We start from the raw sequence: 13,665 nt of genomic DNA on the forward strand, positions 1-13,665 counted from the left end.
CAGCTAATTTTAAAATAACGGGTGATTAGGGAGCCTGCTTTCTCTCCAGCACCAAGTTCACCTCTTCTCCCACCCCCTCTAAAATAAGTGACTTGACGATAGCTGATCCCATCCCCTAGTCCTCTCCTTAATGCCAGTCTGGACGCGCACTGTCCAGGAGAAGGGATGCGTCTCCTCTCCCTCCAGAACCAGCGCGGAGACCTTCTTTTGTGCCTCTCCTTGGCTGTGAACTTTCCTGCGCCGTAGGTTCTCCTTTAAGAAAGTAGCATCCCCATGAATATTTAATGCAGTGCGCGGGCCCGCGGGGCGGAGGGGAGCCCACGGTCCGGGTTTCCGCGCGCGCCGAGACCTGGCCGCAGAGCGAGGGCGTCCCCACCAGCCTGACCGCCGCGGGAACTCGGGGACTGGGAGGGCGGGGGTTAGCAGGAGGAAAGGGTAGGCTGAAGAGGAGCTGGGAACGGGAGGGGGGCTCGGGGCGAACGGGCCGTCGCGTTCATTTCCATAAGAAAGCTGAAATCGCAGTTGGAAGCAGGATTTCTCGCCCCTGCCGCCCTTCCCCCATACCCGGTTTTCTGCAAGAAGCGGGCTCCGGAGCTCAGAGCCCGAAGTGTGTGCTCTGGTCTTTGATGATGTTGATAAAATGTGGTTTCAAATGTTGTCCCGAAGAGGCCGGTTTCCTGTCTGTGTGTGGAATGGAAGGACCGTGCCGGGTGAGTGCAGAGCACCGGGGAGCGGACAGGAGGCGCAGGCATAGGAGAGGGAGGGCGCAGCCGGTGGGCGCAGGGCATCCCTGCAGGGGAAGTTCTTCAGGGGGTTTTGAAAAGGGGAGCCAGGTTGAAACCAAGTTTCCCGAGTAAGGAAGATTGTGTGTGTGTGTGTGTGTGTGTGTGTGTGTGTGTGTGTTCGGGGGTGGGGAACACGATGAGGGAAGAGGTCACGAAAGCCCCAGAACCCAGGCGGCCCGCGCGTGGGAAGGTCTGGCAGGTCTCATCACCTCCCTCTTCAAAGAGAAGGGGAAACTTTCGTTGGCCGCTGCTGACCCTCTTCCTGCGAAGGAATGAAGTGAACTTGCCCAGATACTGGATTCCACTAGCGGTTCAATTGTTCAGTTCTTTCTGCGTTCGCATTGAGCACTGAGTTTCTTTTTGACTTGCAGTGTGACCAGCAGCCATGTGACCTCAATTCTATATGACACACACGCACACACACACACACACACCCCTCCTAGGTACTTTATGATCCCATCTGGAGAAATTAAAACCCAGATCTGTAATGTTTATTTTTAGATAGTTTACCAAAAGCAGGGGGGAAATGTGTGAGACACATGTCTGCAAATATAACAAAGGTACTTTCCCTTGTGCTTGAAAAGTTGCCTGCAAATGGCTGGCTTCCATTTACTGACTGCACCACCTGTACCTCTCCATGAAACTAAAAGGAGTCAGGAATAAAGCACCAATCAGATCAAGCAATTAAGTACCAATTATGACTATTAATGACTTTATTACTAATGACTGGAGTTGAGGACTCCAAACCCGATTGAGGTAATCAAGCTGTTTTAAAATTCTGCTACCTAACATTTTTACCGCACTCCTTCCCCAAAATAGGAGGTTAAAAAAGGCAGAGGTTATGTTTTCAAAGGGTTCTCCAGTAGGTATTCATGGTCAATGTTGAACTTATTTTTCTCAGTAAAGTTTATTGCTACTGCTGGTTAATAATGGAGTCTTCCTTTCTGGCTCTGCCAAGTTATGCAAAGTGTAATTGATGATGGTGGTTACACAATATATGGTACTTGGTTTGGATGCAGAACTGGGATGGGGCAGGGGTGCTTTCTCTCTTCAGTTACTCTGACAATCTGGCAGACCCTGGAAGATTTTAAGGAACAAGTGTTTTAATTCTTCAGATGGGGTAATGGCTATTGGGATGTTTCGAAGGTGAGGAAATGAAGAATGGGGAATCCAGACAGCAAAGAGAAAGAAAGAATTAGGCCTATGTTTTGAATTTTCTTTTTGCTCATGGGTTGAAATGCCTTTAGCTTGTCATAAGTTACGTGACTGAAAAGAAAAGGTTACTGAGAACAGTATATTGGTGTAAAGGCTACTGTGTAGCCGGGTTTATTTATTACTGAAGACGATTTGCCAACCCTCCTTGCTTCTTGATTGACACCCCTTCTTATCCCACATGGAAGTCCCGTTCATTCTGGAATAGGAGGAGAAGGCCTGGAGGGAGGAAGGGAATAAATTCCTGCTGGAGTCCATGAGAAGAAAGGAGGGGGCAGTTAGTAGGAATTCTTTAGTCACCATGAAGCAGGCAGGGGGCAGCTGGGCTCTTGGAGGAGCCAGCAGCTCATCTTGATATAGGTCATCTCTGCTCGATGTCCCATAGTTCAGCTCTTCAGGACACAAGAAGTGTTTGGAACAATGAACTTCAAGTCCCTGGCTTGGGATCTTTCCCCTTCACCTCCTTCCTAGGTGGAAGCCTACAGCAGCAGCAGCAGCAGCAGCAGCAGCATCTGGTTCTGATGTGTTTACCAGGCTGGTATGGAAATGCCCAGGCTGCATGGCAGAAACCTGAGCTGCTAGTGACAAGCACACTCCTCTGCTAAGCAGCGAAAAGTTTTGATACTTTTTGAGCACTGGGTGGCCTCTTCTCTTGATGTGAAGCACATGATCCCCCCCTCCCCATTTCTATTTGTCAGAGTTAATTGCCCTGCAGTGGAGCAGCTCACACTTCAGGCAGTGCCAAGAAATACAACAGGGAAGGAATCCTGCACAGGTAACAGGATGGCATGGTATCACCTTAGACACGTAGGGGTTCAAACATCTCAGTGGAATGAAATTGGCCTGTGGTATTCTCCCTGTGGTGCCTCCCTAGGGACAAGCCTCTTTGGCTTGGCCCAGACTGTGGGCAGCTTATGTGTGATGGCCCTGAGTCCTGAAGGTGAAGCTAGTCACTTTCTCTAAGTGGACAGTCGACCCCAGAGCTAGTTCTAAAGAGGACAGCCTCAGGTGTCCACAACAATTTTGTTTCTGTTCTGGGGCACCAAGAGGCACCCTGAGAACTCAGAGGACCCAGAGGCTCCCCTCAAGCAAATTTCCAGCTGACCCTGGACACCCCTTGAAAGAGGGGACAAGAGGCTGCCTCCAGCAAGGACTCCCAGCAAGGACTCCCAGCAAACAAGTTCAGCTTGGGCTCTGCCTACCATTAAGCCTTTATGGGGGTGGGGGGAGGCAGAGTCCCTGAACAGGGCAGAGACAATCAGTTGTTCCCCTTTCTGGTGTCAGAGGCAAAGAAGCCTGAAGGGCTGGCGGTGGTGCTGGCTCTGGGTTTATTGACTCTGTGATCCTGTCCAGCTGTCCTACAGGGAGTTCCAGAGCTCTCCCAAAGTGCATGGGGAACTGCACAAGCAGGACTGGGGCACAATACCAGAAGCTATTTGTCTCCTAGAACCTGGCACCTGTTCCACTTACCTTACAGGAGACCCACATCACTCAGTTCCCGGGACACCTGGTGGGAGAGTCTGGTGAGAGTTGGAGGCAAGCTTCCTCTACTTACAACTTGTTTGAAAATGGACAAACAGAGGAGAACAGACACTCCATCGCCCATACAGGGCCTCCTTTGTGTCAGAAAACCTATCCCCTCCTACGGCACCCTTGACACTCCCCTAGGTGGACCTACACATTGCTCAGGACCTGTCCCTTGTACCCAAATAAATATAAATGAGTTTGTTTCTTTAAAAGAAATATTACAGCTTTAAACTTTTCCCAGCCAGAATCCACTTAATTTCATCAAGGTCTCTTACCAGCAGCCATAGCCCAGGCCAAAGAGGCTTGTCCCTAGGGAGGCACCAAGGGGAGAATACCCCAGGCCCATTTCATTGCACTGAGGTTTTTGAACCCCTAGGTGTCTAAGGTAATACCACCACCATCCCCACCTGTTTTCACTTCTTTCTTTGTGTCTTAAGACTGCATTTTAGGAGGGTTTATATAATGTTGTTCATGTCAGCAAGTCTCCCTGCCCCACCCTCACCCCACCGCCCTATATGGAATTATAGTTGGAAAGCACACACACATAGAAAATCTTTGAAGTTTTTTTTCTGCTATTCTTCCTGACTAGAAGAGTTGACAAGACATAGACACGTTAAGTTGCATAAAATACAGTAGCGTGATCAGCCTAAATGCATCTCATTTGCACTGTTTGTAGCCAGGGGTGGGGGCTTGTGTCACTCATTGCCTCCCCCTCCTCCGCCGAAGCCAGACCCGCCGGCTGGAATTTCAGAGCAGGCCCCAAGGCAGCAGCCATTTGGGAGGTGGAAGCCCTAGCCCACCCCAGGTCAGCGGGGGTAGGGGGTGGATAGGGAAGTTGTCTGGAGGTCTGGCCTGAGGGCTTGAACCAACTTTGGCAGACCTGGGCTCTGGGAGGCTTGGCCGGTGGGTGCCCGCGGCTGGAAGTTGGAGGTCTGCAGCGATGCTACAGAGCTTCTCCTGGGCTGAGTTCAAGAAAGGGGACACCAAGAAGTAGGGGAACAGTCACTGACTATATTTTACATCCACGCCTACCCCTTTCCCAGAGTTGTGTTCTCACCACCCACTTTGTCGGGGGACGAGCAACACTCCTGCCTGATGGGTTCCTGCACCTGCTCCTAGACCTGAACTCGGGCCCTGAGCTCCTCACTGCCGCCTGCTCTGCCCTGAGCCCCACTCCTGAGATCGCGAGGTGCCAGAACAGCGCCTCTCCCACCAACTCCTAGACGCCTGTAGGACCTGCGCAGGAGCCTTCAGAATCCCGTGGGGGTGTGGGGGTGAAGTTGGAGGTCATCCGGGTGATTTTTTCTTACTTTTTCCCAATTGTTCTCCTGCATTGATTTCAACTCTTCCATTCTCCCGGTGCTGGGGCGCCAATCCTTTCCCACCAATTCCTACCCATCAGCTGGAGGTCGGGGCCCAGGGTCGCCCCAGGATTCTATGGCGGCAAGGGGCGCCGAGTAGAGGGGCGGGAGGAGCTGGGTCCTCGGGAACCAAAGGGGACCTCAGCGGGGGCGGAGTGCGCAGCCTTGGCTGCTGGGAAATGCCCAACTAGCCGCTGTAAGTGCTCACAGCTTGTCCGTGGGGCGTCCGTTCTGCAGCTCAGGTGACTCAGACGCCCCGCCAGCCCCACCAGAGCTCCCGGCTTCTCGAACGCTCTTCTGCTCGCCCAGCGGGGAAACTTCAGGGCCTGCCTCGTCAGGCCAGATTGCAGCCCGCGACCTTCCCGGATTAACCAAGGGCGAGGCATGTTGCCCAGCAAGGCTGCCGCGTAACTGAGCCTCCCGGGGAACAGCCATGACCAAAGACCCGCGGGCCCAGGCGCGGGCATCTACCCCTACCCGCGCAGGCCTCTGGGAGCGCAGGGGCCGAGGCCGAGACGCTGGACATCCAGCCCCACACCTCTGACGACCCGGGCACATCTGCGGAGCCCGGGAGAACAATCAGCTGGCTCTGCGTCCCGGGAGCTGGGGACACGCCTGCAAGGTGTGTGATCCTTTAAAGATCCTTAGTACTAGTTTTGCAGGAAGCCTTTGTTATAGCCTTGTCAGCCTGCGCGCTTTCAGCAGCTCCCCCTCCCGGACCCCTCGGTTCCCTCCCGGCTCGCCCCCAGCAGAGAGGGCCTGGCGCAGGGGATCTGCCCAGGATCAACCGCCCTCTTTCAGCTCCCCTTCTGCAAGGCTCTTTTCCGTTGGTGACAATCTCCCCTCCGTGCCTGGGGCAGATAAGCACGGTTAGCCCCGCCTGCAGTATTGGGGCGATGCTGTCCTGGAAGAACCGGCTTTCTGAATGTGACCTCGGGATGCTGCAGCGGCGCAATACTGCTACTGCTGAATGAGTAGCTCTCCTGCCACCACAGGGCGACTGCGGTGGGCACAGCAGGGCGCACAGAGGAGGGGGTAACCTGCCCGCCCAGGCTAAAGATTTGAGGGTTCTGACAAAAAGAGCTGGTTGAGGATGACACAGTCGTGAACTAACCTGGCTCCTACTGCCCCACAAGACAACCAGGTCCCAGTAGTCTTGGGTACCACTGCCCCCACCATACCACCATTGTAAAGTATGGACTCCTACTTAGCCAAGGTGCAGCTCTAGGCAGGATCTCTGAAGGATGCTCTGGCACACAGAGGGTGGAGGTATAACTTTACCTGCACACAAGCTTACATGTGCCCTGTCATATATGGCTACACGTTTCCCCATTTCCCCACAGTCTTCCTATTTAACCTGTCTTCATTCCTTCTTTCTAAGGCTTTCCGCCTGCACACAGTCATTTGGAGAAAATCAAGTGAGTGCACCTCTCCCCACAGAGGATTCTGTATGTTATGTAACACACTCACACTGGGATTCCTCAAGTTACCATTTTGCCCCAAATCAGCCAGCACTTGGTTTTCTGGCGGGGGTGTCAGGATGATGCAAATGGAGGTGGAAGCTTCATTCCCTGGGGGCTTTTATTCTCCTCCTTGAAGCCCCAGTTCAAGGCCCAGGAACAAAGGGGAAAGGTAACTGATCTCTCTTTTGGTCTTTCTCTCCCCTCACTTCCACCCCTTCACCTGCAGTCCCTCCTCTTTGATAAATAGAGGAAAGCCCCTGGGATCAGGTACATATGTAAATACTGCTGACCTTGGCCGCCCCTCCTCACTGAAAAGCAGAAAGCCCGTTTCAGGTGGAGGCTGCTCCGTGCCTTTTGAGTGTCCACCACTTCTACTCCTCCAGACTGTGTGGGACTCAAGGCTACTCACTTAACATCCCTCTCTTGTTAAAAACATTCAGGACAACTATTAAATAGTTCTTGGAAGAGTTAAAGACCTTCTTTCAGGAGGGAAACGTTTTTAAAGCCCTGCTTGGCAGAAATCTTTAAGGCGTACAAAGTAGAATCAGTAGGCTTGCCTGAGCAATTTTGAAATTTGAAAGATTTCTCCCCATGAAATGGTACTTTAAAATAGTTCATAGATGTTGTTTTGTTCTACGATGGTTTTTTCACTATTGTCACCTAAAGATTCTCAAGACCAAGCTACTAAGACATTTCTTTTCATTTGGTCAGTTTCTGGGTGATACTATACTTTCTGATTAGACCTATTTAATTTTTTTTTTTTAACTCTGCAGGAGAGTAGTCAACCTTGGAAATGTAAGTGAAACAAAGACTCACCCTCCTTCTGAGACCTTGATAGGAGCAGAAAGGAACAAATCTGGCTAGCCCCACTCACACCTCAAAGTTTCCCTGTCTAAACCTGGATACAGTGAGGGTGGTGGTTTTTGACATCTTTTACTTTATTGCTGGCTCAGGGAAAATTATTTGAAATGAACACCTATTCTATTTCAGTGTACAATGTTCCAGCCGACTAAATGGGCTTGACTTATGCGGAGAGGCAGTCCTGGAGGACAGAGCTAATGTGTGGTCTCCCAGGAAGCTCATCAGAACACCTCTTGTTTCTTTTCTTTAAAAGAAAAAAAATGTAAAAATATTTTTGCTTCCCTCTCAATGTTCATTCCATTATTTTGTAGCTACAATAATGAAACATGGGCAGCAGTGATCATTCTTTTTGTACTATGTAATCATGTCTAGTGTTGGGACCTTACAAAGCCCCAGACATACCTCAGGTGTATTCTGCACTTTTCATATTTATTCACTGCTCATTGAGTCACATAGATAATTCACACTTGATTCCACCACCTTCCTCTGGACAACTCTCCCTCAAACAACACCCCTCTATCAACTTATAGGGAAAGGGGATTCCCTTAGAGAAAACTTCTTGAATTAAAGACCAGACTCAGTTTCACCAGGTAACTGATCCTGGCCATACCGGTGACTAGGAAGTCATCACCTAACACTCTACCTAGATATAAACTCTCAGGAAGAAGGCAGGCTGGTGGGCACATTTCCACAGACATTTCTAAAACTGTGGCAACTGAATACATTTTACAGATACAATTTTCGTATATTCCCATCCAGCTTAAGGCATTTAAAATGCAATTTTGTTCACATGCACGTGCGTGCACACATACACCACACACACTTGTCAACTAGGGGGATATTACCAACCCATTTCCACTGGGCAATTCTGGTGACAGCAACTACAACTAAGAAACTTCTTTTCTGAAGAATAAAAAAGAAAACAAAAGCCTCTCTATTTTAAAAGGTTATTTTATATTGTTTAGCATTCTTTCAAAGCAGGAATTGGCTGGACACTTCTGCTCCCTTTTCAAAGAACAGGTAAACTACTCTCCTACCCACCCCCTCCCCAAGACCAAGCCATTTTTAAAAGCTAAAATTTCTGTTTCCAAAGGAAGAAAAAAGGAACAAATTCCATTAATGAATTACATACATGGAATGTGGCTTGTCTAGGACATTTGTATTTGTAAATAAATGGCTCCCTGTTTATTATGTATGTTTTGCTGGAAGAAAAAAAAACGAACTCTAATGCCTCTGAGCATGTTATAATACATCAAATATTTCCACTTATGGTTTGTTTAAGTTCCACTGTTTCTTGCTACTCACTAGAAAGAAATCGGGTTTAATGGAGTCTGTTGTGGGGTTTAAAAGTCCAGGCTGACTTGGGGACGCGGCACCTCTAAAGTTCTCCTGTTTGCCAAAGTGAGGGGGGAAGGGGAAATGGCTCCCCAGGAATCTTATGGGGATTAATCTGGGGTTCCGTCTTTGTCCCTGGATCTTTCTAAGGCTGACCACTGCCTCCGTTTGCAGCTTCAGAAGCGAAGCCGGCGTGCGATCTCCTTGGCGGGAGGACTGGCCACAGTCCCTGCCTTGCCCTGCTGCAGGGGCCCGCACACCGCGGTCTCGGGATTTCCCCGTAGGCCTAGGCCTGCAGTCCTCGGGTGGAGACGGGGCCTGGGGGAGTGACCGTCACCGGGCCAGGCACAGGCAGTCTACCCCGGTGCCTGTAGGGTGCTCGAGTTTCCCACATGCGGGAAGCGGAGGCGTGGGCCAAGCGCCGGGGGCTACCCAAGAACTCCACCGCCCAGTGAGACGCGCAGGGCCTGGCGGCGCGAAACTTCCACAAAGCCGCCGGCCGCCTCCGGCCTTGCCTCCGCTCCGCAATCCCAGCGGCCTAGACCTCGGTGTCTTCCCAAACAGTGAGCCCTGCCAGTGCACTAGACTGTTCCGCTCTGACTTCTTCTGCCCGCACATGGGGACCCCAGCGAAAGGTTATGAGTTGGAACCAGTCTGCGCATCTCCTTCCACGCGGCGCATCCTTCGGGAAGACAAACAAGAGTACGTCCCCCACATCAATTTCAGGCCCTAGTCTGTGGGCTGGGCCACAGTCCTGGAAGACCCAAGGGGTCACGGGTCCAGATCCGTCTTTACTTGGTCCTCCGCTCCAGGACTCCATGGCCCTGGGCAGCAGAGAGGTGGATTTCAGAGAGAGTCCGGGTCAGCCAGGCCTTGAACTCAGCCCCTCTGAACTCCACCGTCAGCAGCGGGGGCGGCAACTCAACTCTCCCGGGAGGAGGATGCACCCCCAGAACGGAAAATCCGCAAACTGTCGCGCAGAGACCCACAAGCATTTCTACCTTTCTTTCCACAAGCCCCCCAGAAAGTTATCGCCAGAACCTCTGGAACCTGAGCCGACTCCAGCCTCCAGCAACTCCCTCAACCTTCCAAGAAAACTTTCAGAAGTTTCCCTTTCCCTGGCTCCTCAATTCCTTGGACTTTCTCCAGCCCCCAGATTTGCTCATTACTCTGCTGACTGCCCTTTAGCCTCTAGGGTTCCCCAGGCCTGAGTGTTTCCAGAATAATAATAATAATAATAATTGTTATTATGAGGCTGGGGAAGAACAGGATCAGAGGGTAGGAGGGACTGAGGGAGAGAGTGGAAATGTTTATGAAAAGGTTTATTTAAACCTGTGTTTCAAAAGGGTTCAGTTGACAATTATCAGTAACCCCGGTAGACAACTCCATTTAAAAAAAAAGAATTTACTACTGCTCTTGAAAGCCGTTATTTTTTACATCGCTTTTTAGGAAGATAGATGAACAAAACATCGCGTTTCAAGCCATTTTGATCTGTAATTGAAAGGCAGGATCGGTTTGTATTCTCCTACGGCTTTTACAGAAGTTGCAGTGATCCAAAGTCGGGTTGCTGTGTCAGAGTGGCATTTTTATTAATGAGAATACAAAAAGCTTGCATATTCTTAGCCCTGCTTGAATTTAGTTGCTAAGCAACCGGTGTATGGTAATTCATCCGCGAAATTTAAATCTTTGAGAAAGGTTCGTGCGTTTTGCTGAATGGTCGCCACGAGGAAAACAACTTGTGGGACCCGCAGCAGCTGCCACAGTCTGGCCGCCCGGCCGTGCCGGGCCGAGCAGGGACCCGGCCGCCCCACCGCGACCGCCACCGCCCCACCTCCGCGCCCAGCCCTGCCCTCCCCCCCGGAGAGAAGCGAGCTTTGGACGCCCGGCTGCCTCAGGTCCCCCTCCCCCTCCGCCTCTTCTGATCCCGGATTTTCACCGGAGGCAGGCCTTCCACCTGACCCAGTCGCCTGTACCCCTAGGGCTTCGGGGTCCAGACTGCGAATTTCCGCATTCCCCTCCGCTCACGCGCACCCACATGCACACGGCACGGAAGCGCACACACCAGCGCACACATCGTGCCGCCACGAGAATGACTGTTGCCCTCTTCCCAGACCCCTCTGAGGTCACTTCCAGAGCCAACTCTTCCTTGAGGAAGACCGGACTCATCAAGAACGCAGCCCACAGCCCGCCAGAAGGCCAGGCGGCCGCCTCTGGCCGGCAGTGACATCATAGGCTCCTGCTCGCCAAGCTCGCGCCCACATTTTAGGATACAGGAACAAACACGGATGTGAAATCAAGAATGAAAGAGAGAGTAATCTAATTAATAGGCCATGAGCCAGGCTAACAAAATCAAAGAATCTGATTACACAAGTACCCGTCTTGCTATCTCCGCTGCCCCCACCCCCAGCTCCTCCAGCCAGCGCACTATTTCCTTTCCTAGGCTGCAAAGTTCAGGATGCAAACGCAGAGCCCTCTGCTTTCCTTATTGAAATCAATGTCAAGCCTGCCATGGGGATCCCGCACCCAGGAGGTCACATGGGTGAACTTCAGGCCCTCAGACCAGCAGCCCTGAGGAGCTGAGATGACCAACTGACCTACAGAACTTGGAGAGCCTGAGGGGTTGCCTCACACTTCTCAAATGCATCACTCTTAACAACAGCAGCAGCAGCAGCAGCAGCAGCAGCAGCAGCAGCAGCAACAACAACAACAACAACAACACCTGTGCTGATTGCTTATGCTCTTAGTAGCTGGACTAGGACAAAGGGTTTCTCCACTCACAGTCATTTTATGGATCATCTAAAGTTTTTTCTTCAGTATAGCACAACTCTTCTTTTTTCACATCACCTTGCTTCTGGGTCACCGCAAACGCCCAACTCTTATTACAACTCCCTTTCACAACATAGATGTCTGAGCACAGTCAGGTATTAGGATATCACTGAAACACAGCATCTGCTCTGATCGTTGCAGCCAGCCACGTGCATTTCATGAAAGAAGCAAATTCTTTAATTTCTGTCTTTCTGCCTTAAAAAAACAATCAGGTCCACCTTTTAAATAATTAATTTCAAGTCTGCATCCAGTGCCAATACTTGTTGCATCCATTTTAGAGTTGATTAATTACCCTGGAACTTGGGCAAACTAAACTCCATGTGGAGAGAATGTTTCTTCCTTCAATTTAGTACTGAAAGCTACAAGTTATTAATGGATTTTACTCAATTTACATACAAATTAGTGCAAATATGCCCATCTCTTAAAGTACATTTTTGTATAAATATATAAAAGTATCATTTTTGATTTAGCTTGAAGAGGTTGATCATTTATTACAAAAATAAACGAATAAATACAACAATATATTGTTGCTTTCAACAGGATAAATACTTTACAAATATATAATTTAAAAAACAAATTTAATTGTTAAAATTATTTAAAATATTACACTTATCGATAAAACTATCAATAGTATATACTGCATTTAATATTAGAACCAATTATTCTCTGAATGTTCAAAACCATTCATACAAAACAGATTATGAGCATGGTCATGAGCAAACACTGGAGGCTACAGGGCAGCAGAGGCAATCGCTAAGATCAATAATGAACAGTTCTATCTGGAACAAAGAAGTAGTCCTTGGCTAAGTACTAAAAAAAAAAAAAAAAAAAAATGCAGAGCAACAACAGCAAAGTGACTATTTTCAATACACCTTGAATGATTTATCGCACAGACTTGCCAGGGGAAAATGGTTGTGGCGGTGAGGTGACCGACGGAGGCTTGGACAACTGATCAAGAGCCACAGGAGACTGTAAACTGTAAGTGGGCCTAGCTTGGGATTAGCAAGGCTGATGGAACAGAACTTTGTCACTTTCCTTTGGGTTGGAAGGGGTGGGGGGGTTGGATTGAAATGAAGGAAACAAATGGGCTCTTTACGAAGCACAAGACACTTGCGCTGCAAAGGAACACAATGACCAAATTCATTAAAAAGATCTGGTGATATATAACAATATTTTCATTATTTACATGTGTAACAATATAAGCCTTAGCACAAAACCTCTCAGTTATATCTGCCCTCTTTTGTTTTTCAACCATGAATTTCATTTTGTAATTACATTCAAAGGGTTGATTAAAAAAATGGAGTGCAAGCATTAGCTCACTTTATAAAATGCAAATAACGAAACAAAATGGGTTTGCTTTCCTAGCTTCTCCAATTAAAAGTTACTCTGCTACCCCCAAATCAGGGATTCTTCCAAAGTAATCAGCAAAGTTTGCTTTTTAATAGAAAACAGTGTGAAATCTAATGTTAGCTCTTTTGTTGTCAGCTAAATCGAGTAAGTAGATACCTCCCCAAATTTTTTTAATAGACCCATTACTTGTCTAATCAACCACCACCATTCCCATAGGAAAAACAAGATTCCATCTCACGTGCCAGTAGTATCCACCACATAAAAACAACCTGACCAGTCCTCAGCTTTCCATGAGGACTTCTTTGCTTGCCTCTCTAGACACCCCCAAAATGGTGAACTTCTCCCCCACCCCCACTCCAGGTTGTAAATTTGCTGGGCATAGGGATTACAGCAGCAAGAGAAATAGGGAACAAGAAGGCAAAGAAAAGTAAATTGTGGTTTCTTGTCTTCATTTTTTTCTTCTCTCTGTTTAATATATGTGGCCTTTTTCAGATTTCACAAATCAAAATGATTGTGATTTTTAGTACGATTTGGTGTTTAAAATAATGCAACCCAATACATGGCCATCTGGCTGGGCTTGATTTATGAAAGTGACACAGGGCCTGTCTGGGAGAAATAACTGTTCCTTGCTGCTCTCACAGTTTTCTGGGTTTTTTAACCCCTGCATTGATATCACAGGGAGAGGGAGTGAAGATGAGAGAAGGAGGAAAAAAAGTGAGTGACAGCTAAGTGAGATTGGGGGAAATTGGTCTATAAAATCATTGCTCTAAAACTGCTAAATACTTTTTTTTTTTTTTAAGTACAATATATAGGGACTCAACTAAGCAGAGCCTTTAGCGTCTTAAGTACTCACAACCTGAGGCATTACACTTTCATTTCCCCACATTGTAAATATTGAAACATTAACTTGATCAATGTGACCACTCTGCAAGGTTTATGTAAAAG

Source organism: Rhinopithecus roxellana, chromosome 17 (genome assembly GCF_007565055.1).
Source record: "Rhinopithecus roxellana isolate Shanxi Qingling chromosome 17, ASM756505v1, whole genome shotgun sequence".
In the NCBI taxonomy this organism is placed as follows: Eukaryota; Metazoa; Chordata; class Mammalia; order Primates; family Cercopithecidae; genus Rhinopithecus; species Rhinopithecus roxellana.